Raw genomic sequence first — 24935 nt, 5'->3', positions numbered from 1 at the left:
CAGCATTTTTCCATCCTCTATTCTCTAGAAGATCAACAGATTGCCTCCAGATAGTCATGGTTCTGAAGGCAGCATTATTGGAGTCAGTAAAAACAACTCCCTCAAATGTGGCCTCCCTGTCACTGGGGTGTTTGCCTTCAAATATAGCAAAACCCATGTGGAAGATGATAGCACATAGTTTTTTGCTGTATTTGATAGATTAACAGTGATGTGTTTGTGCTGTATTTGATAGAGCAGATGAAGATGACCACAATACCAATAACCTCTTCCATCAATAACCTCTTCCTATGATTTTCTTGACTATCCCCTAGCCATGTCCCCATATTTCTTGAAATGTAGGTGAAGACTCACTTCCAGGAAAATTTTCTTAATTTATCTTATCCCATGCTTTTAACATTTTTATCAGCGGTTGGCATGAAAGGGGAAAAAAGATGCTCCTGCTCAAATCTTGATGCGTTGTATCCCAGGTATCTCCTCTTTTTTGGAATAGGGTGTATCCTCCTTCACCTTGCCAGGATTCCTTATTCTACCTGCTCTCTGGCCCAGACACCGACCTGTTTGGACCACAGAAGGGGGCTTTGTTTGGTCTTGGCCAATGAGAGAGGATGAGCGGTAGATTGCAGAGAGGAAGGAAATGGATATTGGGGTATTATTCCCTGCCTTCTCCCCATGGAGTCACCTCAGTTGGCTATTGCTCTGGACTAAAGGTCATTTCTTCTCATACATTAAGTTTCTCCTCAGCACTTCTCGTTTTGGGTTCCAGTAAGTGCTCCTTCCTCTGTCTCTTCAGCTCTAGGGGTGGTAGTGGCTCCACAATTCCTTGCTTGGGGCTTCCGCACTACTCCTTATGGTTTCCTGTGTCCTGTCTGCTTCCATAAACAGTCCCTCACTGGATTATTCTCATGGAGTGTACTTTTGTTTCCTGCTGGGGTCCTGAGTGATACTAATTCTAAGTGCTTCTCCTCATTAGTCCTTCTTGTGCTCTGTTGTCTTGCGTTTTCATTGACACGCGACCCTGTTTTTCTGTGTTCAGTCCTCTGTGGGGAACTCCAGTCATTCAAAACTAACCATTAAACCTGTTATTCAACAGACAATCACTCTGTAGATATATATTGCATTAGGCCAACCAGAAGTCATAAAGTCACATTTAGAGAGAAGACAACATTGGTAGTGGGTCTGACTTACAGAAATCATTCTTTATATTCCCTCCCAACTCCTGCCCCTTTAATATTATCGCTGTGTGTATTTTCAGGGGATATCCACATGTCTCTGTGCAGAAAAACTAGAGGGACTGTGGATGTTGATGCTTTCTTGGACAAGCACTTATGCAGTTTGTTTTGAAAATTCAGTTCAGTATGAATTCCTCAGGCTACCTGAAAAAAATACGCACAACCCTCAAATTTGAGGACAAAATCAGACTTCCCCATCTCAGAGCTCTCTCCAGATTGTATGTCAAAATTTGTACCTAACATTTTTACAATCAAATTAGAAATGACCTGATTGTTAAAAACTAGCATGGCATTTCTTCTTCCAGCTTTTTTTTCCCCCATACTTGCCAACTTATAGTTAAAACTATGAAGTCTCGGAGGTCAGACAACATCATCCAATGGTAAATTCCTGTGCACGAAGACTGTCTTTGATTTAGTTGTGTTGCCTACAGCGGGGATGGTTTGGTTGTCCATGAGCATTAGATTCTGATAAATGCTGTTGACTATGGAGCTTCTCTGGTGGCTCAGTGGTAAAGACTCTACCTGCAATGCAAGAGACATGGGTTTGATCCCTGGGTCAGGAAGATCCTTGGAGGAGGGCATGGCAGCCAACTCCAATATTCTTGCCTGGAGAATTCTGTGGACAGAGGAGCCTGGTGGGCTATACTCCATGGGATTATACGACTGAGCGACTGGACAACAAGAAGAACGCTACAGATTTCTTTTGTGCTAATATCTGTCTTTGACTCCATTCCTGACATAGGGCTGAAGCGACTGGGCATGCGCACGTGGGACATGCTTATGATGATTTGACTCTGATTTAGAATATAGCTAGCTTTATGCAGACTCATTCAGATTTTTATAACTGAATAATTTACTTTCTTTATTGGGGGTAGAGTAAGTTGATTGAATCATTATAGGGCAGAGAGTTCAAGCAGAAAATACACTGTTAGTGAAGTCATCACTGTTTTGCTCAGGCTGCACCAAGTACTGCCTGGCTTGAGAACATGAGCCCTCAGGAGGGACTCAGAGAGAGCTTTATTTTTTCCTGGTTGATGTCCTTGTGTACATGGTAGAATTTCCTCTTAATTTATTATGTAGCATCAGTTTCTCTATATGCTGTTTCTTCTGCCAAATCACCTGTTCTTTGTATGACCTCATTTTGAAAATCTGTTCCCAATTTCCAAAATCATTTGTGATTTTGTTTGTGAATTAGTATTCACAAATACTAATTCACAAATTCATTTGCTTGTGAATTAGTATTCACACACAGCTGTGTTCCATCCTCCCCAGTGTTGGGTTCCACCGCTGGAGTCCTTACCAGGACTGTTGCTCTTAACAGTTAATGAAAAAGAAATGGGGGTTTTAGAGATTCTGTTGGCTCAAGAGTGATAGAAAGGAAGATGTATGGCAGGTCAGGCTTCCGTGAAGCAGACTCTGAGATGGAGATTGGGGTGCAGTGTATTTAAGAGGGAATGAGGGAAGTGGGATCTGCAGAGGGATAAGTTGGGCTGTGATGCAGCCACTACGGACGCTGCAACCAGTCCCATGGTGATGCTCTGGAGCTCGTCTGACCTTGCAGCATCATCTGCAGTTGGAGCAAAGAGGCCAGACTTTTATACTGTTGTGTGCTGATAAGAAATGCTACCTTCTAGGCAGCTCCAGGGAATTGAGTCTTGGCCTTGGGTTAGGCAGCTGTCTTCAGTTTAGACAGTCCCTGACGTGAGGGCTCAGCTATGAGCTAGCAACATCCAACAATCAATGCTTCTAGCAGCTGCAGGACTGAGTGCTTCCATCCTCAAGGGTGGTAAATAGCATGATGCTGGGTTTGTTACCCTTGGTCAAAGTCTCCCTGCCCTGCCTAGTTGCTCTGGTACTTAGCTAGTAATGTGAACAAGTAGAAAGCTACTGGATTAGAAAATATTCTCTTTCTTTTCAGGCTCTGCAAGAAATTTCTAAGAGGACCATCTAACAGTGCAGGTGAGGTTCTTTTGTTCAAAATAGAAGTTGCTTTACTAAACATATTTTCATAAAGAGAATGTTTCCAGGGACACCCCCATTACATAAGGCTGGATGCATAGGAATTGGACATGGATTGTGCACATTTCACAGAGGTCTTCTCTAGGGGACCTTAGTTTCCAGTGGGGTCAAACCTTACCCTTCTCCAGAGGTAGCTCAAGATCTGGCCTGTGGAAAGTCACTGCTTTTAGATTGGAAAACTTGAAAACTTACTTTTCTTTGGTTTTAACTATTCTTAAAAAAAAACCTGTCACTTTTCTGTCATAGGAAATGAAAGCACAGAGGTGTCGTTCCTTCAGAGGTAGCCTGGGGTTATGACGTGAGCATGGCTTTGGAGTCAGAAAGCTGGTTCCCTAGTCTGGCTCTTCTATCAGCTCTGTGATCCCCTAGCAAAGCCCTTATTGTCTCTGGGTCCCAGTTTCCTCAACTCACGAGATGAGTTGTGGTGAAGACTGGGTGGATAGATGTGACAGGGCTTTGTAAATTGTACTGTACAGTTCAGATGTTTTGTTACACTTGCCAGAGCTGGAGGAGAGCTGGGTGATCATCTTGGCGAATTCTTCAGTGGCCAGATGATCCAGAGTCCCAGAGCGGTTAGAGGACCCGCCGGAGATCGCGCATCTGGCTGACAGCAGGGCGGGAGCCAGCCCCCAGTCCTCTGGCCTCCCAGGCTAGTACTTTTCCACGACACAAGTCTGCTCCTACATCTCTCCCCATGGTTCCTCTCGCTGCAGCAGGGGGAGACTGTGGGGGCTGCTCACTCTCAGGGAGCTGCCGAGAGGATTTCAGAATGGCATAATGTTTGCCCAAGCTTCGAGTCTGTAATCTGGAAACAAGGCCCTCTTCAAATCTGAAGAATTGTTATTCAAAAATTGTTACCTTACTCATTATGCTAAAATCACCTTGGGCTACAGTAAGGCAGAGAGCAGCTCATCTTGTATTGGTAATAGAATTACTGAGCATGTACCTTCATTTGTGTGTGTGTGTGTGTGTGTGTGTGTATCTGTATGTGTGCATGTATTTAGTCAGAGAGAGGGAGACAGGGAAAGAAGAGAAAGAAGAGGAAAGAGAAGAGAGTCTCTTTAAAAAGCAAATTACTGTACCATTTTGTATTATGTCCTATCCTCTTTATTTAATACATCTAAATTGAGAGTTCTTGTAATTCTCTTGCATCAGCAGATAACCTCTCAGCATCTTTGAGTGCTGCAGGGCCTGCAGTTTTTCTGCTTTTCCGTAAGTATTCATTTCCAAAATTTCATTACCATCCCACGTATGAGTCATTCACTCCCATGCAATCCACTTAAAACATTCAGCACACTCTAGGGGCCAGAAGAACAAAGCTCAGAAAAGGCCAAACCTATTCATTTGGTATGCTGAGGACTTGCCAGTGTGAAATGGGAGAGGAGGCCCAGCAGGGTTCCCTCAAGGTAGCCAGCAGAACACGTGATAGCCTGTGATCCCCACTCACCTCCCCTGTCTAGGAGGGTGTCCTTTGATTTTGCTCTACGCTTCATGCGTGGGGGTCTGGGAGCAATACAATTGGTGAGAGAGAACAGTGATGAGAAAAATTCCTTTAGCAGGATAATAAAAATGTGAGCTGAATATTGTTAAGAAATAATTGCACATGCCGTATATGGGTAGTCGCCTCTGATCACGAATCAGAAGAGCAGGGTTCTAGTGCTGGCCTTGCCATCAGCTGGTCTCATGTGATCTGGAGTAAGTTTTGGCTGTGCAGTATGTGGGATCTTGGTTCCCCAATGGGAGACTGAACCCATGCCCCCTGCATTGGAAGCATGAAGTCTTAATAATTGGACTGCTGGGAAATTCCCAGGACAGGTTTTTTAACCTCCCTGGGACTTCAGCATGTTCTGTTATCAAACAAAGCTAATGAAACTTGCTTCAGTTGCTGCACAATGAATGTAAGAGTGCTTGGGAATGTGAACAGCTTTATACACATGTAAATGTATTTTATGTATTAGCTATGAATTACCTGATTTCAGTATGCTTCTCCTATATGATATGCAGGCATGTAGCTTCTAAGGTGATAGTGGTGGTTGGCTCCTTTTGGTTTTGAAAGTATAGAGCAGCACAGCCATGCTAGCCTGCTTTTCCTTGTTAAGAGGGAAGTCATCAAGAGGTAAATCTGACAAATGAGGCTCCTGCAAGCTTTTGAGCTATTGCCTTGGGGTGCACTAACATTGAGTTCCGCATCTGGGGCTGTCATGCTAAGCAGGCCAGGAGATTCCTCACAACAAGTTGTCTCTAGAATGTGTGCCACACCTTGGCTCTTTGGCATCACTCATTTCCAGCTATGCTTTAGAAAAGCTAATCAATTTTTCATCATCCTTTAGGGATGCCAGCTTGAAAAACACAGTGTGCAAAATGCCCGAGGGATGCCCATTCTCTGCCTTATGCTATAGTGGGGTCCAAACAGAGAGTCCTGCTGGCAGGGGTAACTCCTACAAATGAGCTCAAGGAACAGGTGGTGAAGAAGGAGGGGGCCCTGGCTCCCATATCCTTTTTAGCAACTTTCTGTGTGTGGCATTTAAAACTGAAGTAGTTAGATACTAGCTCTTGGCTGAGCCTCAGAAATTCATGCATTCGGTTGCTGCTCTCGGAAGCGCCATCATGAGCATCATGGTGCTCTCTGCTCTCAGAGTGCACTGAACTCTTCAGAAGCGCTTCTCTTCTTGTACCTGAATATCTCCTCTGTCCTCAAAATTCCTCTTGTGGGGAAGAGTCACGTTGCCCTATACATGAACAATTCACCAGAGGGGTTGAAGAACTTCCAGGGACTGAATACATCAATATACCAGAGCTGGGTTGGGTGTACTGACACTTGGTAGGGCTTCCCACATGGCGATAGCAGTAAAGAACCCACCTGACAATGCAGGAGATATAAGAGATGCCGGTTCAATCCGTGGGTCAGGGAAGATCCCCTGGAGGAGGTCATGACAACCCACTCCAGTGTTCTTGCCTGGAGGTTCCCATGGACAGAGGAGTCTGGTGGGCTACAGTCCAGTGTTACAAAGAGTCGGACATGATCAAAGTGACTGAGCACGCATTGACATTTGGTGGCGAAGAGATTCTTTCCTCAAGCTTTTCAGCATACAGCAGTATTGCTTCAGTTTTTATGCTGGAGGAAGAAGATGGAATTTGCAGCCCACAAGAGGCACAGCTAAACTAAATTTGGAGAGACGGGGGAATTTCATGACCTTGCCATGGATTTAGGCCTAAGAAGTGAAATGCAAATCTTTTCTGATTCATGTCATTTTGTGATGTGGGTACGCTCAGATTCTAGGAGCCTGGATTCCTTCAAATTTGTCTATTTAGAAAAGGCAGAGGAACCAGAGATCAAATTGCCAACATCCGTTGGATCATAGAAAAAGCAAGAGAATTCTAGAAAAACATCTACTTATGCTTCATTGACTACACTAAAGCCTTTGACTATGTGGATCACAACAAACTGTGGAAAATTCTTAAAGACATAGAAATACCAGACCACCTTATCTGCCTCCTGAGAAATCTGTATGCAGGTCAAGAAGCAACAGTTAGAACTAGACAGGGAAAAATGGACTGGTTCAAAATTGCGAAAGGAGTATGTCAAGGCTGTATATTGTCACCCTGCTTATTTAACTTATATGCAGAGTACGTCATGTGAAATGCTGGACTGGATGAAGCACTAGCTGGTATCAAGATTGCAGGGAGAAATATCAATAACCTCAGATATGCAGATGACACCACCCTAATGGCAGAAAGCAAAGAGGAACTAAAGAGCCTCTTGATGAAAATGAAAGAGGAGAGTGAAAATTTTCACTTAAAGCTCAACATTCAGAAAACGAAGATCATGGCATCCAGTCCCATCTCTTCATGGCAAATAGATGGGGAAACAATGGAAACAGTGAGAGACTTTATTTTCTTGGGCTCCAAAAATCACTGCAGATGGTGACTGCAGCTGTGAAATTAAAAGACACTTGCTCCTTGGAAGAAAAGCTTTGACAAACTTGACAGCATATTAAAAAGCAGGAACATTACTTTGCCGACAAAAGGTCTGTCTAGTGAAAGCTATGGTTTTTCCAGTAGTCATGTATAGATGTGAGAGTTGGACCATAAAGAAAGCTGAGCACCAAAGAATTGATTCTTTTGAACTCTGGTGTTGGAGAAGACTCTTGAGAGTCCCTTGGACTGCAAGGAGATCCAATCAGTCCATCCTAAAGGAGATCAATCCTGGGTGTTCATTGGAAGGACTGATGCTGAAGCTGAAACTCCAATACTTTGGCCACCTGATGCGAAGAACTGACTCATTTGAAAAGACCCTGATGCTGGGAAAGACTGAAGGCAGAAGGAAAAGGAGACGACAGAGAATGAGATGGTTGGATGGCATCACCGACTCGATGAACGTAAGTTTGAATAAGCTCCAGGAGTTGGTGATGGATAGGGAAGCCTGGTGTGCTGCAGCCCATGGGGTTGCAAAGAGTCATACACAACTGAGCGACTGAACTGAACTGAACTGGTAGGGAGAAAATTCCAGAGGTTGTAGAGAAAGTAAAAATTAGAGACAAAGTGAATTGTAGGTTTAAGGCAATTAGAGTCGGGGCTTGGTGATCCAAGTTAAAACCCTGACTCTATCATTTATTAGCTCAGAGAGCCTAGGAACAATCACCATTACTTGTCTGAGCCTTAGGTTTACCTGGGGAAAAATGGAGGCAATTGTAGCTGCCTCCTCCGCTAGCATCCCATCTATGTAACTGTTGTTAAGATGGGAATGAGATTCATGCAAGTATGAATGAAAGATTTTTACAAACTATAAAGCATAATGCTTGGAACACATCTTGCAGGTGAATGTATGTAAGTGAATATGAGGCAAGCATTTCATTCATGTGTGGGTTTGAGGTTTCACTGAAATTTTCCTTTTGTTTGCTAATAGGGTAAATTAGATGTAAGCATGTCAGGGGAGAGAAATCGCCTGCAATGTTTATGACAGGGTGGACACATCAACCAATCTATATTCCCCTGTAGACTGGAAATCTACAACTGCAGAAATTACACCTCAGTTAAACTTTGTCCTATGGTGGGTGTCACATTAGTCTTCAGAGAGACAGTTGGGCCTGTGACAAAGCCCCAAGAATTAGAGCCCCTGCTAGAAGAGAAGACTGTTAAAGGGGGCTCAACATTGCTTTTCTTTCTTTCTTTTCTTTTTTTTAAAATAATTTGTTTACTTTTGGCTGCACTGGGTCTTCCTTGCTGCACATGGACTTTCTCTAGTTGCAGCGAGTGGGGGCTACTCTTTGTTGTGGTTCATGGTCTTCTCATTGCAGTGTCTTCTCTTGTGGAGCAAAGACTTGAGAGCATGAAGGCTTCAGTAGCTGCAGCAGGGGCTCAGTAGCTGTGATACACCAGCTTTAGTTGCTCTGTGGCAGGTGGAATCTTCCTGGACCAGGGATTGAACACATGTCCCCTGTACTGATAGGTGGATTCCCATCCACTGTACCACTAGAGGAATCCAACATTGCTTTTCTATTCCTAGAAAGTCCCATGATGGTTTAAAATATTTTCCTTTACATCTTCTCAGTCTCACAAATCCTTTATCTGATCTTAAAAAAATATTTTCAAGAACTATTTTAAGATTTTGTTTTGATTTGTTTTTGGATGAGATTCTATGTGAGAAAGAAATCTTTAGTTTTTTCTTTTCAAAACAGTCATTTTTACATGAAAATATCCTTGAATTAAAGGGACAGTTTCTATGTAGGGGAAGATCACTGCTCTGCAGTGGTCATTATGGAACTAGTCACAGACTTTGTATGCAAAAAACAACAACAACAACGACGACAACAACAACAACAACAACAACAAAAATATATATATATATATATATTGTTTTCCCTTCCACTACAATGAAATCATCGAATTCCAAATCCACAGTATTAGGCCAAGCTCATTCAGTATGGCTTGCAAGTGCAATAGACAATTAAAGCATTGAATAACCTTCCCACTGGCCTTGCCCTAAAATTGCATTGCTAACCTTGGAAGCTAAAGCCACTGAAATTAAGCAATAGACTAAATGTAAAGACAACCTATTATGATTCAATCTAAAAAGGACCCTGAGGTTTTCTTGTGAAGTCCAAAATCAGTGAAGCCTTAGAAATGTTTCTTAAGAATATTTTTTAAAATCTTTTTTAAAAAATTCAAGTACAGTTGATTTACAATGTTGTGTTAGTTTCTGGTGTACAGTAAAGTGATTCAATGGTATAGGTATATATAATATACATACAGTATATAATATATATAATATATAATATAATATACTGATGTATATATATAATATATATAATTCCATATATTCCATACCATATATAACAAATATATAACATATATTCCATACCATATATATTATATATAGAATATAATATATAATATATATTATAATACCTATATAATATAATGTATGTATATATTATATATATTATATATTATATAATATATTTATTATATATTATATATAATATATACATATATTATATTTTGTATATTATAATATATATTATATATTATATTCTATATATAATATATATACATAATATGTAATAATATAATATGTATGTATGTATATATACATGTATATATATGTATGTATATAATATATAATATATCTATGCATATATATGTATAATATGTAACATATATAATATATATATGTAATGTATATAATGTAACATATATATCTTATATATATAACATATATAATATATGTATGTATGTATAATATATGTATGTGTATATATGTATGTATATATGTATAATATGTAACATATAATATATATGTAATATATATAATATATATATTATATATAATGTTTAATATGTGTAATATATATAATATATATATTATATATGTTATATTATATATAATATATATTATGATATATGCTATATTATATATAATATATATATTATATACAATATATATAATATATATTACACATATTAAACATATTATATATAATATAATATATATAATGTATATAATAATTATATAATATATAATATTTATAATATGTTTAATATATATCATATATAATATATACATAATATATATTATTATATAGTTATTATATACATTATATATTATATATATTATAATATTATCATTATATATATATAATATATATTATATATAATATATAATTATAATATTATATATAGTATATATTATATATTATATATATTATATTTATATAATATATATAATATATAATTATTATATTTATATTATATATATAATATATATTGCATATATTATATATAATATGTTATATAATAATAATACAGTAATATATATTAATAATGGATTATTAATTATATTGTTATTAACATATGTATTATATATTATATTATTAATATTAATATAATTATATTATAATTATATATATTAGATATATTAAATATATAATATATTGTATAATAATAATACAATAATATATTATATATATTATATATTATGTCTATATTATATAGATACAATATATATAATATATTATATTGTATAATATAATATTGTATTATATAATATAATGTATTGTATCTATATAATATAAACATAATATATATACAATAGATAATATATATATACAATATATAATATATATTTGATGTGGAATATTTGTTATATATTTGTTATATATGGTATGGAATATTATATATAACATGGAATATATGTTATATATTTATGTCCTTTCCATTATAGTTTATTATAGGATACTGGCTATAGTTCCTTGTGCTATACAGTAGGACCTTATTCTTTGTCTACCGAGAGCAATATTTTTAAGTGAGAAACTTAGTAGTTGAATTTCATGGCAAGTAGTATTAATAGTTTAAATGTTTACTTTATAAAGGTACCTTTTATCCAGAGAACTCAGTGAACCCAAATATTAAGCACTCACCAATTTCTTAGTCCTTACATTTTTAAATTCATTTACTCCATAGACTTTATTTCATTTTCTCTCTGTTTTTGAATGTGGATGGAAGAGATGGTGGTGAAGGGGACGCTGTTTCACTATTGGATCTGTTTATCAGTTGAGATGGAACTCAGGTTCAAAGGATCCTTCTTCCTGCAAGTCACACTGAGTTTTTGGTGGAGCAAAGACTAGAGATTTATTGGCATGAACTTCTACTTCTATTGATCTAAACTCTTGACGGTCTTTTCCAAAAGTATGTTTCGGTATGATAATAAGTTACTTGAACCATTGGAGCCTTCCCTTGCTCTTCTCTTTCACTTCTGCTTTCATGATAAACCAAAGCTCTTAACCCTCATCAACATGAATGAAATAAGAGAGTGAAGAACTGGAAGGTGGTTGGTTTCTCCATGTTCTACTGGGCTTGATTCATGACTGGAAAATTACTGGCTTTGGGCTAACCTGAGTTTCTGCATCTTCATTTTTAATGGAATGTTGCCCTCTTGATTCAACCTGTAGATGTCTATAGTAAATAAAATCATTGTCGATAATGACGATGAAGCCGGAGATACTCACTTTGAAAAATGTAACCTGTAGCTCTGATAAAGTGCTGTGAATTGTCTGCCAGCACACTTTATAATATCTTACAATTTTAGTAGGAGAAAAAATGCTGACCTTTATTTTGCTGATTAAGGTCTTGCTCCTACCATCTTATAATTGAGAATGTTCAAGATGTTCTCATTTCAACGTTTGTGTACATTGAGTATCACATTCCAAGAATTAAATCAGATGAAGAGCTAAGGCCTCATTCCAATATTATAAAGAGGCCAGGGGAAGATTGGGACCTGACAAGCTCCCAAGAAATCTGCAAACTGGTCTGTAAAATCATAGTCAGTGGGAGCCACGTTGGTGGGAGGTTCTCCTGACCTTGGGGAATCTCTGAACATTTGCGTTGGGGCAGAGGAAAACTGAAGCACTGTTTATACTTGTCAATATGCTCAACTTACGCTAAGCCCCTGGATGATCAGCATGCTGCGTGAACTTTGTAACTAGCCATTGGCCAGCTTTAAGAGGGGTGGCTGGTTCTCATCCAGTGATAACCACTCTAACTGCAGTTATAAATCATGAGGAAGTTGTGAAAGAGCCTCTTTCAGACACAGCAACTTGAGGCTCTTCGGAGACCACAGAGAAACAGATACCAATAGCTGCATCTGTCCTATTCAGAGGAGGGCGCCAGCCTCAGACATTCCTCCCAATTTCAGTCTCAAGCCCTATTCCTCTCTCTGTTGCTTTTTTCCAGTGAGCTAGAGGTGGCAAGACGGAGAAGGCAATGGCACCCCACTCCAGTACTCTTGCCTGGAAAATCCCATGGATGGAGGAGCCTGGTAGGCTACCGCCCATGGGGTCACTAAGAGTCAGACACGACTGAGCGACTTCACTTTCACTTTTCCCTTTCATGCACTGGAGAAGGAAATGGCAACTCACTCCAATATTCTTGCCTGTAGAATCCCAGGGATGGCGGAGCCTGGTAGGCTGCCGTCTGTGGGGTCACATAGAGTCGAACACGACTGAAGCGACTTAGCAGCAGCAGCAGCAGCAGAGGTGGCAAGAATACACAGAAGAACTGTACAAAAAAGATCTTCACGACCCAGATAATCATGATGGTGTGATCACTCACCTAGAGCCAGACATCCTGGAATGTGAAGTCAAGTGGGCCTTAAGAAGCATCACTATGAACAAAGCTAGAGGAGGTGATGGAATTCCAGTTGAGCTATTTCAAATCCTGAAAGATGACGCTGTAAAAGTGCTGCACTCAATAAGCCAGCAAATATGGAAAACTCAGCAGTGGCTACAGGACTGGAAAAGGTCAGTTTTCATCCCAATCCCAAAGAAAGACAATGCCAAAGAATGCTCAAACTACCTCACAATTGCACTCATCTCACAAGCTAGTCAAGTAATGCTCAAAATTCTCCAAGCCAGGCTTCAACAATACGTGAACCATGAACTTCCAGATGTTCATGCTGGTTTTAGAAAAGGCAGAGGAACCAGAGATCAAATTGCCGACATATGATGTATCATCGAAAAAGCAAGAGAGTTCCAGAAAAACATCTATTTCTGCTGTATTGACTGTGCCAAAGCCTTTGACTGTGTGGATCACAATAAACTGTGGAAAATTCTGAAAGAGATGGGAATACCAGACCACCTGACCTGCCTCTTGGGAAACTTGTATGCAGGTCAGGAAGCAATAGTTAGAACTGGACATGGAACAACAGTCTGGTTCCAAATAGGAAAAGGAGTATGTCAAGGCTATGTATTGTCACCCTGCTTATTTAACTTATATGCAGAGTACATCATGAGAAATGCTGGGCTGGAAGAAACACAAGCTGGAATCAAGATTGCCTGGAGAAATATCAATAACCTCAGATATGCAGATGACACCACCCTTATGGCAGAAAGTGAAGAAGAACTAAAAAGCATCTTGAAGAAAGTGAAAGAGGAGAGTGAAAAAGTTGGCTTAAAGCTCAACATTCAGAAAACTAAGATCACAGCATCTGGTCCCATCACTTCATGGCAGATAGATGGTGAAACAGTTGCTGACTTTATTTTTTTGGTCTCCAAAATCACTGCAGATGGTGATTGCAGCCATGAAATTAAAAGACGCTTACTCCTTGGAAGGAAAGCTATGACCAACCTAGACAGCATATTAAAAAGCAGAAACATTACTTTGCCAACAAAGGTCCGTCTAGTCAAGGCTATGGTTTTTCCACTAGTCATGTATGGATGTGAGAGTTGGACGGTGAAGAAAGCTGAGCACCGAAGAATTGATGCTTTTGAACTGTGGTGTTGGAGAAGACTCTTGAGAGTCCCTTGGACTGCACGGAGGTCCAACCAGTCCATCTTGAAGGAGATCAGCCCTGGGTGTTCATTGGAAGGACTGATGTTGAAGCTGAAATTCCAATACTTTGGCCACCTGCTGCGAAGAGCTGACTCATTGGAAAAGATTCTGATGCTGGGAAAGATTGAGGGCAGGAGGAGAAGGGGACGGCAGAGAATGAGATGGCTGGATGGCATCATCGACTCAATAGCTGTGGGTTTGGGTGGACTCCGGGAGTTGGTGATGGACAGGGAGGCCTGGCGTGCTGCGGTTCATGGGGTCGCAAAGAGTCGGACACGACTGAGTGACTGAACTGAACTGAGTCTGTGTTCCTACCCCATGATGATACTGCCTTGGTTTTTAAACAGCACAACATTCTGCTTCTGTGAATAAAGCTACTAAGGTTGTTCTGAATTTCAGAGCATTTGATTTAGGTGGCTGTTGGTATAACAATATCCTCTTCTCTGAGGAATAAGAGCCAAGAGGTCTTCTCGGTCTCCCTTTTAGAAACTGACTCATGTCAGGGCTCTGGCACGGAAGTGAAAGAACTGGAGGTGAAAAGTGGTGTCTCCAGTTAAAACTGGAGTTGATATTTAGAAATTATTATTTGAAACCTTGAAAAAAAAAAAGGGCAATACCTACTGACTCACTAATCTTATTTCCTTAGGACTTGTAATTCAGGGTAATATAATTTACCTATAATTATCAAAATACGTTTTGTGTTTTACTATATCAGTAGCAATCAACATTACAGAAATTTAAGACAATATAATTTCTTATAATTTTAGAAGTGATATAATAATATATTAAAATGAATCCTGAAGCCAAAGAAAAAAATCCAAGGGAAATTATCAAAGGGAAATAGATTGGTATCATAAAGACCCAGGGAACATTTTTTAAAGAAAAACACCTAAACTATTTTGATTTGATTTTTACCCTTCTGTAAAGGCAATAATGCTGTCTGAGACTTGGGAAACCAGTGGTAGAAAACTGAAATGAAACAAAACAACACAAAACAGAACTGGGATCAAAACTTCACTAAATCTGTTACCCTCTCTAAGAGCCAGTTGTAACTTTGAAACTTGATGCCAGTGCTCAAGTGGTCCAAGTTAATGCCTTTGCTCTTTTTAATATGTCGGCTGATTGTGGAGCTAATAATAAATATAATTGAAAATTACTGTTGGATCCTTTGAAGTTTGCTGCCAAATAACATTTTGTGGAAGAATATATTTATATATATATATATATATAAAATCCTGAGGGACACTTCAAACAATATTTTGAATACTTCAGAATCAACAGTCATAGTGTTAGACTTACTTCAAGAAGTTCATAGTGATTATAAAATAAAATGTTAATTCAGGAAAGCACTCTAATTTCCCATCTCTAATAAATGTCACCAGGGCAGTCATTGTCCTAATTACTTCATTTCTGCCTGGCATTGACTGAAGTTAATTTTTTATTCTGAAACAAGTATGTGACCAGACAACGTATCCAAATTAATCAGCTATTGTTAGTCAATTTCATCCATGTCTTTGGAAATGATGCCACTAAGACAGACTGGTACTTTAGTAGAAACAATGTCATTCTGCCCAGACTTTCATTTTAGGACATTTTAGGTTTCTGCAGTGAGTTAATAGTCTCTGGAAATGGTGCAGAGCTACAATAACAGTTTTCTGGTTTTGATTATAAGGCAGAATGATTTCTGGTTTTCTGTAATATTTGCATTGTGAATGGAATTCCATCTTTTCTCATTTAGATTCAGTGATCAGGTGAGAGAAATCTGAACCTGTTTCATCAAAGTTCTGTATTGTGACCAGAATACAAATCATTTGATTCTGGTTCCTTAAGAAATATAGCTTACTTTAAAACAGAGAATATTTGGAGCAATGCACGAATGAGAATTTGAGATGATGTTCAAGAAACCATGCACATTTGAGCTGTGTTTCATGGTAGCTAAGAGCATATCTCTCCTAAAATGTTCTCTTAACACTTTTCTAGGGCATTGAATTTTGAAAATCAAGTGTATTCAAATAAATACAGCTTACACAGAGGCGGGGTGCTGGGATGTTATCCAAAACCATCACCATATTCATGACTGTCGTGAGATGACTAACTGAGATAAGGGGCACCCATTGATTTCAGCAGAGGTGTGAAGAGTGAGAAAAGTGCAGTGGTGAGTTCTAGTCTCCCTTCAAGCCTGAGAAAACTGCTGGAGTGCCTTTCCTTTACTTAATTTTCATCCCCTAAAGATGGGGTGGTGATGTGTGTACCTAATCACAAGGATGGTCAAAGTCTCTGGAAAGGGCTTTTTCTGAGAGATGGTCCTCCATGCCTAATGATGATTAAAAAATGGCTGAAGGCTGAACTAGACTTTCTTCAAAGTAATATGAAACCTCTTATTTCATTATTATTGTTTATATTTTCAGTCAGTTAATGCCTCTTCCAATCCCCTGGCATTTCCTATGTAGAAAGACTTTTTAAAGCCTGTTTGGCTTCACAGTGAACAACACTTATTCCTCTCCCATGTGACTGTCCTAAAAATATTTGAAACAGCTGTCATGATGCCCTTAAGTATTCTCTCTAGGCTAAACAAGTCCAGTTCTTCATAGACCATGGTTTTAAGTTTTCTTGTTGTCTTAGGTTCTCCTAGCTGGATGAGTTTCAGTTTACAAAGTTCTTTTTTTAATGGTGAGATATTGGGAGCAGAATACAGTGCTCAGTTGTGGTCTGTCCATGTAGAATCTGACAAGAATTGTTGCTTCACATATTCAGCCAATCATGGCTCTTTAAAGACAGCTGAAGTTGAATCATTTATTTTTGGAGGTCGCATCATATCATTGGCTCATGTTGAACTTGGAGTCAATTAAAACCACAAGTCTCTTTCACACATGTTCCTGCTAAGCCACTGTGTGTGTGTATAGCTATATATAGTTATTATCTGTTGAGTGCTTATTTTGGGCAAGGCAGTGTGCTAAATATTTTGCATCTTTTGCATCTCATTTAATCTCACAAGAACCCAGTGACGTAGTAAGTATCCTTAGCCTATACTGTAGGTAGGCTGAGGCTCATAGGAGTAGAGACTTGCCCAAAGAGGTCTGACTCCAAAGCAGTTACTCTTGAACCTAAAGCTCTTTGGTCTTCTGAAATGACATGATAATTTTTGTTGCTAAACTTTCTTGGAAGGAGAATGCAGAGGACCCAACATCAAAGAGCAGAACCATTAAATGTAAATCAAGTTAGACCTGCCCTTCCTTTTAGCCAGCTGAGATCTTTTTGGACCATGGTCTTGTCCCCAACACCTTCATGGGTCACAACATTGTCATGGTGAAGGGGCTTGCATAACTCAATGAAGTCATGCCATGAATCATGCCATGCAGGGCCACCCAAGATGGATGGGTCACAGTGAAGTGTTCTGATGAAACACAGTCCACTAGGGGAGGAAATGGCACCCCATTTCAGTGTTCTTGCCAAGAGAATGCCATGTGCATATGCTCTGTTGCTCAATTGTGTCTGACTCTTTGTGACCCCATGGACTGTAACCCACCAGGCTCCTTTGTTCATGAAATTTTTCAGGCAAGAAAACTGGAGGGTTGCCATTTCCTACTCCAGGGGATCTTTCTGACCCAGGGATCAAACCCATGTCTTTTGCATCTCCTGCATTTTCAGGTGGATTTTTTTTACCACTGTGCCACCTGAGAGGCCTGGAGAACCTCATGAACAATATGAAAAGGCAAAAAGATATGACACTGCAGATGAGTGCCCCCAGGTCAGAAGGTGTCCAATATACTACTAGGGGAGAGCTGAGGGCAATTACTAATAGCTCCAGAAAGAATGAAGCGGCTGGCCAAAGCAGAAACAATGCCCAGTTGTGGAGGTGTCTGGTGGTGAAAGTAAATTCCAACGCTGTAAAGAACAATATTGCATAGAAACCTGGAATGTTAGGTCCATGAATCAAAGTAAATTGGGGTGGTCAAGTAGGAGATGGCAAGAGTGAAGATGGACATCTTAGGAATCAGTGAACTAAAATGGACAGGAATGGGTATTTAAATCAGGCGATCATTATATCTACTATTGTGGGCAAGAATCCCTTCCTTAGAAGAAATGGAGTAGACCTCATAGTCAACAAAAGAGTCTGAAATGCGGTACTTGGGTGCAACCTCGAAAATGATCTAGGTTCATTTCCAAGGCAAACCATTTAACATCAAAGTAATCCAAGTCTATGCTCAACCACCTTGGGTTTCCCCAGTGGCTCGGTGGTAAAGAATCCACCTGCACTGCAGGAGACACAGGTTTGATCCCTGCGTTGGGAAGGTCCCTTGGAGAAGAGCATGGCAACCCACTCCACTATTCTTGCCTAGACAATCCCATGGACAGAGTAGCCTGGTGGGCTACAATCCATAGGATTGCAAAGAGTCAGACACAACTGAAGCAACCGAGCATGCACGCATGGCACCTTTCCGTATTTGTTGAATCTTTTCCAGACTGAATATAATTTTATTTTACAAAGGCACATGCGTGCATGCTCAGTCATGTCTAACTGTGACCCTATGGACTGTAGCCCCTAGGCCCCCTGTCCATAGGATTTTCCCAGCAAGAACACTGGAGTGGGTTGCCATTTCCTCCTCCAGGAGACTTTCCCCACCCAGGGATGGAACCCAAGACTCCTGTGTCTCCTGCATTGTGGGTGGATTCTTCACCACTAAGCCATTGGGAAGCCCGCTTTACAAAGCAGACAGAAGTAAAATGATAGTCAAGTGGTTTTTAGGGTCTTCCACTCCATGCCGGTATTCTTGCCTGGGAACTCCTATGGACGAAGGAGCTTGGTAGGCTGCAGTCCATGGGGTCACGAAGAGTCAGACATGACTGAGCGACTTCACTTTCACTTTTCACTTTCATGCATTGGAGAAGGAAATGGCAACCCACTCCAGTGTTCTTGCCTGGAGAATCCCAGGGACGGGGGAGCCTGCTGGGCTGCCGTCTATGGGGTCGCACAGAGTCGGACATGACTGAAGCAACTTAGCAGCAGCAGTAGCAGCACTCCATGATCTGCATTTTATTCCTTCTGTGCTATTGAGATGCATTTGGTCTTATCAGTAGAGCTTAACATCATAACTTCTCAATTTTGGATACGCTTTTAAAAACTGGTGTTCCAAGGTATGTACACACCTTTCTGATGTGAAATGAAGATAATAATATAGGATGTATCAGTATCCTGGGAAAACAGTAGATTTGGAGATAGAACTCATACTATACTAGGTATTTGCAAACTTTAGCATACAGTAAAGCTCTGCAAATGGAAAGGATAGAACTTCTTCAGGTTTTTTGTTAATTAAATGCCAAACCCTTATACTAACTTGAGTCTGATATGAAAATTTAAATTGTTTCTCTAGGAAATAATGTCATCGGAATAAAAACCATCAGTGTCTGAAGGTTGCTTTCACCTTTTCTTGATTCTTCCCCTAAGGTGACATTCAAGTGAGAGGGGAACTTATATGTCATGACAGCCTCTACAAAGATGCAATGACTGGCTTGATAATGGCTCTCTATTTACATTGTCTCCTTCTTGACTGGCCTCTAATGTGATGGCCTGGGAACACTTGGCTTTCTGGGGGCTCTGGTAGCCTCCAAATTTGCTATATATGACCATTCTTATGGTTTGTATGTGTTGCTAAGAAAGATAAGCCATCTCTCTGGATGACTCAACTTTTTTTCAGCTCTCACAGGAGACAAACTCTAGGATTTCTGTGACTTCTCTATCCAATACCCTGAACTGATGGTTCATCCCATCCTCTGCATCTAGGTCAGTTTGTCCCACCCTCTGGCCTCATAGCTTGCGCTCCATTAAGTATTCATCCCACGTAGGAGCTGGGGTTAGCTCTTGAGTGCCAATTAGACTTCTGTCTGTGGGACTATGGGGCTTTCCTGGTGGCTCAGGGGTAAACAATCTGCCTGTGATGCAGGAACTGCAGGAGACATGGGTTCAATCCCTGGGTCAGGAAGATCCCCTGGAGGAGGATGTGGCAACCCACTCCAATATTCTTGCCTGGAGAAACCTATGGACAGAGGAATGGGCTACAGTCCGTAGGGTTACAAAGAGTTGGACTTGACTAAAGTGACTTTGCACCACGCACTGTGTGATGATGCATTTTGACCTCTACTCTCAGAATCCAACATGGGAACTAAGCAATGATAACTTTGCCCTTGGTGCTCCCTGAATGCATTTAACACCTCTGCTTGTGCAGTCCAAGTCTCATAGAGAAGTCAGGAACAGATCTTACTGGTTACTCCCTCTAACTTCTCTCAGTTCTCCTCTGCTCCTTTTCCAACTTTTCCAAGACAGGAAAGGAGCTGGCATTCCTTTGGTTTCCCCAACATTATGACTTAGTTCTTTATAGCTCCAGCTAAGCTATAATGGTAGGTGTTATTATCTCCTCCATATAGCAGTGATTTTCTCTCTGATCTAAGTTCACAGAGTTCAGTTGTTAGGCTGAGAGGAAGACAGAAGAATTTAAACAATTTTGTCTCAAAACAATGAATGGCCTGACTTTCAAGGTTATCTTCCTATTGCTTAATTTTATCTAATCTAATCTAACATGTATATGTTTTATATATACTATATATATATGTATATATGATGTATGTTTGTATGTCTGTATATATGTCTGTATTATAACTTATTTAAAGGTCTATTCCCTTGGCTGAATACACAAAGCTTCCTTACTGTGACTTCTTCTGGCCTATCTAATGAAGTACCTGGCACCAGATGAATGGGACACTTGGGTTGTATCCCTCTTCATTTCTGGAGATCTGCCCTCATTCACTTAGGAATAGACAGCAATAATTGCTGTTAGACAAGGAACAGGAAGTTCCAATATCTTTTCTTTGGATGTTTGAAAGTGTACTTTGCTCTCCTAAAAACTTGTAGTGAACGACTATGCTACTCTTGGGAAATGAATTTTGGATACCAAGGTTCACTTCCCTGAGCCCCAATGACGTGCATTCAATTAAAGAGGAAAACGGCTATGGGTCAAGGCAGGAGGATGGAGTTGAAGTTAGGAGGGCTGAAAGTTCAACCAGTGGTAGTAACTTGCTGGGCTGACTCAAGCCAATTGCTTGATCACCACCTGCCTTGTTTCCCCGTGTCTAAAGAGAGACAAGAAATGCTCACACGGTTAACTCTTGCAAAGTAATCTGATACCAGGAAAGGAAGTGACTGCAAGTTGCCTATGTCTTGCCCCTATCACTTTTGACCTCTTTCCATATATACTTTGCCAGTTGCCTCTAAAAATACAAATCCGCTGCTTCCACAGTTCTGGAACCACGTGACTGTAATCTAACTCCTATATGAAGCAGAGAAAGTGAAAATATGCCCTCCCATCAATGACACAGCGAGCAAGCAAGGCCGAGACTGAGGGGCAGAAACTCCTAGATGATAAAATTAATTTGTCTCCACAAAATACTGAGAAAATCTGTGTATGTATACATACACATGTGTGTGTGTGTATATATATATATATATATTTAAAACATATATACTTCATTTATTTCTCTTAAATTTTTAAAATTTGTGCTTAGTCTACATATAAAGATAGAGAAATGGGAATTTTTCTTCCTGATATTTACAAACCAGTATTAATTCTTTGTCTCTTTTGAATCACTCCCTCCTTCCAGCAGTCTGGGTCACTGTCTCTTGGGGGTCACTTCTAGCCCCTGGAACCACCTCCTTGTGAAGCTGGGATTGTACTGCTAGCAAGAGTGAACAAGGAGAACAGGGCCCCATCCTGGAACTCAGCAACCTCTCAGTTCACCTTAGAACTGGCAAGGCCTGCAGTTCCTCTCGGGGCTCTTGTCAACAAATCTAACCTCCTGAGAAACTGGAGTCTGATTTCCCTTGAAGTAGAAGTTAAAGCATTGATAATGACCCCAAGGTTACACCAGGCTTAGACAAAACCTTAGCAGCCAGCATAGGCAGCAGAGATATTTCTTTCCTCTAAAGAAAGAAGGTAGTTCCCTACCTCTCACCTTCAGGTAAAGTCAGGCCACAAACCACAGCTGACGGTGGGATTTGATGTGGTGACCGCCCAAATGCCCTCAGCCTCCAGTCTGTGCACAGGAATGGTATGATTTGCGGTTGGTGTAAGCCTGTCCTTTTTATATCTCTTTCCATGCTCTGTAGTTTTTGACTGATTGTGGCAAAGGAAATTGTTGAATGTATGTATTTGTATCTTTATTTTGCTTATATCATTCTCCTCACTTCTCCCGTCTCACACAGGAGGGTCTTTCCCATTTATTTCCGTTTGTAGACTAGAGACCCCACAGAGCTAATATTGTGGTTTGAAGGTTTGAGAGCTGTAAAGTGAATGGAGGAGGTTTCAATCTGGGTCTAAAATCCTGAGAACCAAGAATGTTATAGTCAGAAGACTGATGCCCCAGCTCAGCAGAAAGGCAGAGAGTGAATTCCTCCTTCCTCCTCCTTTTGGTCTATTTATGCTCTCAATGGATTGGATGGTATCACCCACACTGGGGAGGGCCATCTGCTTTACTCAGTCCACCCATTAAATTACTAATCTTTTCTGAAAATACCCTCACCAACACACCCAGAAATAATGTTAAACCTGCTACCTAGTATCCTGTGACCCAGTCAAGTTGACATTTAAGAGTACTCATCACACCATCTCCATAGGGGGCATTTTCATTTGATTTAAAAGAAAATATTCTATGTGCAAACCAAATTCGTTTAAAACTTAAGCACTAAATAAAAGATATCAGCCACATGATTTATTTACGTTTTGGGATAATCCACACACCTTGTGAATGGCTCTCTCGGTATATTCCTGCTATGCAACTCGAGTAGCCTTTCTTAGATTTCCTTGCTTAATCGATTCATACCATATATGTCCTTTGCCTTACTAGCAAGGTTAGAAGCTTAAAGGAAAGGTAGTTTTACTCTGTTGGTGCAGAGAGGAATTGGGGGAAGGAGTTTGCTGCCAGGAGGGTCCCCTCGACTCCTCAGTGAGTAGTGGTGCTCCATCAGCAGGTACAGAGCTAAGGAACTTTGACTGTAACAACCCTTAAATCCCTTTAAAGATTCATCCCACTGGCCTGGCACGGAATGCACACTCAGTTTGTTTCCTGGCTGAATGAAGGAGGGACTGCTCTGTCATGCTTGGGCTTGACCTGAACACCCCTTCTTGGACTCGCTCTAACCCTTTCCCAATCTTAAGGCTCAATACCTTTTTACTCAGGAGAAAAAAAAAAAGAAAAGTGAATATAATCAATTTAATGAGTTAATGACCAAAGTTCTGATGCTATGCCATAGCTAAATACCTTGGTGACAATTTATAAAGCTTGAATCCTAGTGACCAGCCCTTTTCCTGTTGTGAGCAGCATTAGCTTGAACCACATACTGCAGATTAATGGTTCTTTACAATTACAGGAACCCGAACTGGGAAATATTTGCTTCTAAAGATGGTGAAGGAGAGTCAATAGGTTGTATTATGGTATAGATTTTCCTTTGTTGTGTCTCTTTTTTTTAAAGTTAAGAAGAACCGTTTTAGGCTTAAAATGTATTCACCAGCCATTTAGTACTCTTAGACACATTGCATATTTAATGTTCCACTTTACTGCTTGATGAAAGAAATAAATGCATAACAAAATGCTTTGAAAAATGCTTAATTTTGCAACTGTTGATTTAATGTGTAACGGTTCAATAAGGTGGTGAATCACCTTGGTCTATAACTACTGCAAAAATAGAAAAATTACCCACACTGGTAAGCTGAATCTGTGAATATTAAGTTTGTCAATGTAATTTATGACTCGGCAGGTAATATACTGGTAATTTGCATACTAATTGCCATGGTGGAAGCCAAACGACTTTAATTCAGTAAATTAGTCTGCCTAAGCAGAAGCCAGAGATTGCCTAGCATTGTAGAGAGATGAAGTTTATTTAGGACTGAGAAAATGGAGCTCTGGCCAGGAGGTCTTTCAGAGCTGTAGAGGCCCCCTGCTGGCTGGCAGGCCACATGGCGACAGAGCCAACCCCACCTTGCTGAGAGCCTACAGTCTGCTTCTCCGAGCCAAAGCCCATTGGACTTTCCAAGTGATTCAGACTCAGAAAACAAAGACTGAGGTCAAGGCAGTCCACTCTGAGTAAAAACAATGCATGTTTGTGTGTCTGTAACAGAAACAAATGGAAAATTGAAGGCAGAAAAATAATCCATTCTGGCTTCCTAAAAGAGGTTATTTTAATGAGGCACATGTTTTTAAATTCTTTTAAAAACAGGTTTGATTTTCTTTTTTTAAAATAGAAGTGTGTCTGGAGAGTTGTAGGAGAATCAAATGATATTTAAATACTGTGGGAGCAAGATGCCTACAAAAAGACGTTCAGCCTCCTCAATAATCATGGAAGAAAAGCAAACCAAAATACTGAGGTGTAATTTTCTAGCAAAAATGATAAAGATTAAAAACTTTTATTGTTGTCAAGGGCATGAGAAAATGAGCATATAAATTGGCATAACATTTTAGGTGAGCAGTGTGGTAGTAGCTGCAAAATTTAAAAATGCACATATACTCTGACTCATCAATCCCACTTCAAGAAGTGAATCCTATAAAAATATAAATGTATAACATGAGTCGTATGAAATTACTGTGATCAACAATTTTGATATACAAAAATAACAGTTTAAATGAGTCAATCTAATACAAGGATGTTCACTGTAGCATCTTGTAATGTTTACAGTTTGGAAAAAGCCTAAATGCTTAGCAATAGGATACATATCTTATGAAGCTTTTAAAAAGCATGAGGTAGAGCTAATCTGAAACACTGAGATGGGAAACAGACCATGGAATATTAGTAAACAGACCCAGTTGAGTGACATT

The 24935-nt window shown here is 39.7% G+C and overlaps 1 long non-coding RNA gene across 4 annotated transcripts in view; it reads left to right on the top strand.

The window, feature by feature from the left end:
• LOC145516821 (uncharacterized) overlaps positions 1-24935 on the top strand; it is a 145801-nt gene that overhangs the window by 19623 nt on the left and 101243 nt on the right. For 2 of the 4 annotated variants that reach the window (XR_014061785.1, XR_014061787.1), the window contains exons 3-4: positions 3148-3188; positions 4404-4460. This is a non-coding gene — a long non-coding RNA (uncharacterized LOC145516821). Of the gene's footprint in view, positions 1-3147; positions 3189-4403; positions 7725-24935 lie in introns of those variants that run through there. The other 2 variants (XR_014061788.1, XR_014061786.1) reach the window with 2 other exon arrangements.

The sequence above is a fragment of the Giraffa tippelskirchi genome, chromosome 8 (assembly GCF_054371585.1).
Source record: "Giraffa tippelskirchi isolate mGirTip1 chromosome 8, T2T-mGirTip1v1.2.pri, whole genome shotgun sequence".
NCBI lineage: Eukaryota > Metazoa > Chordata > Mammalia > Artiodactyla > Giraffidae > Giraffa > Giraffa tippelskirchi.
This window is presented reverse-complemented; position numbering and strand designations above follow the sequence as displayed.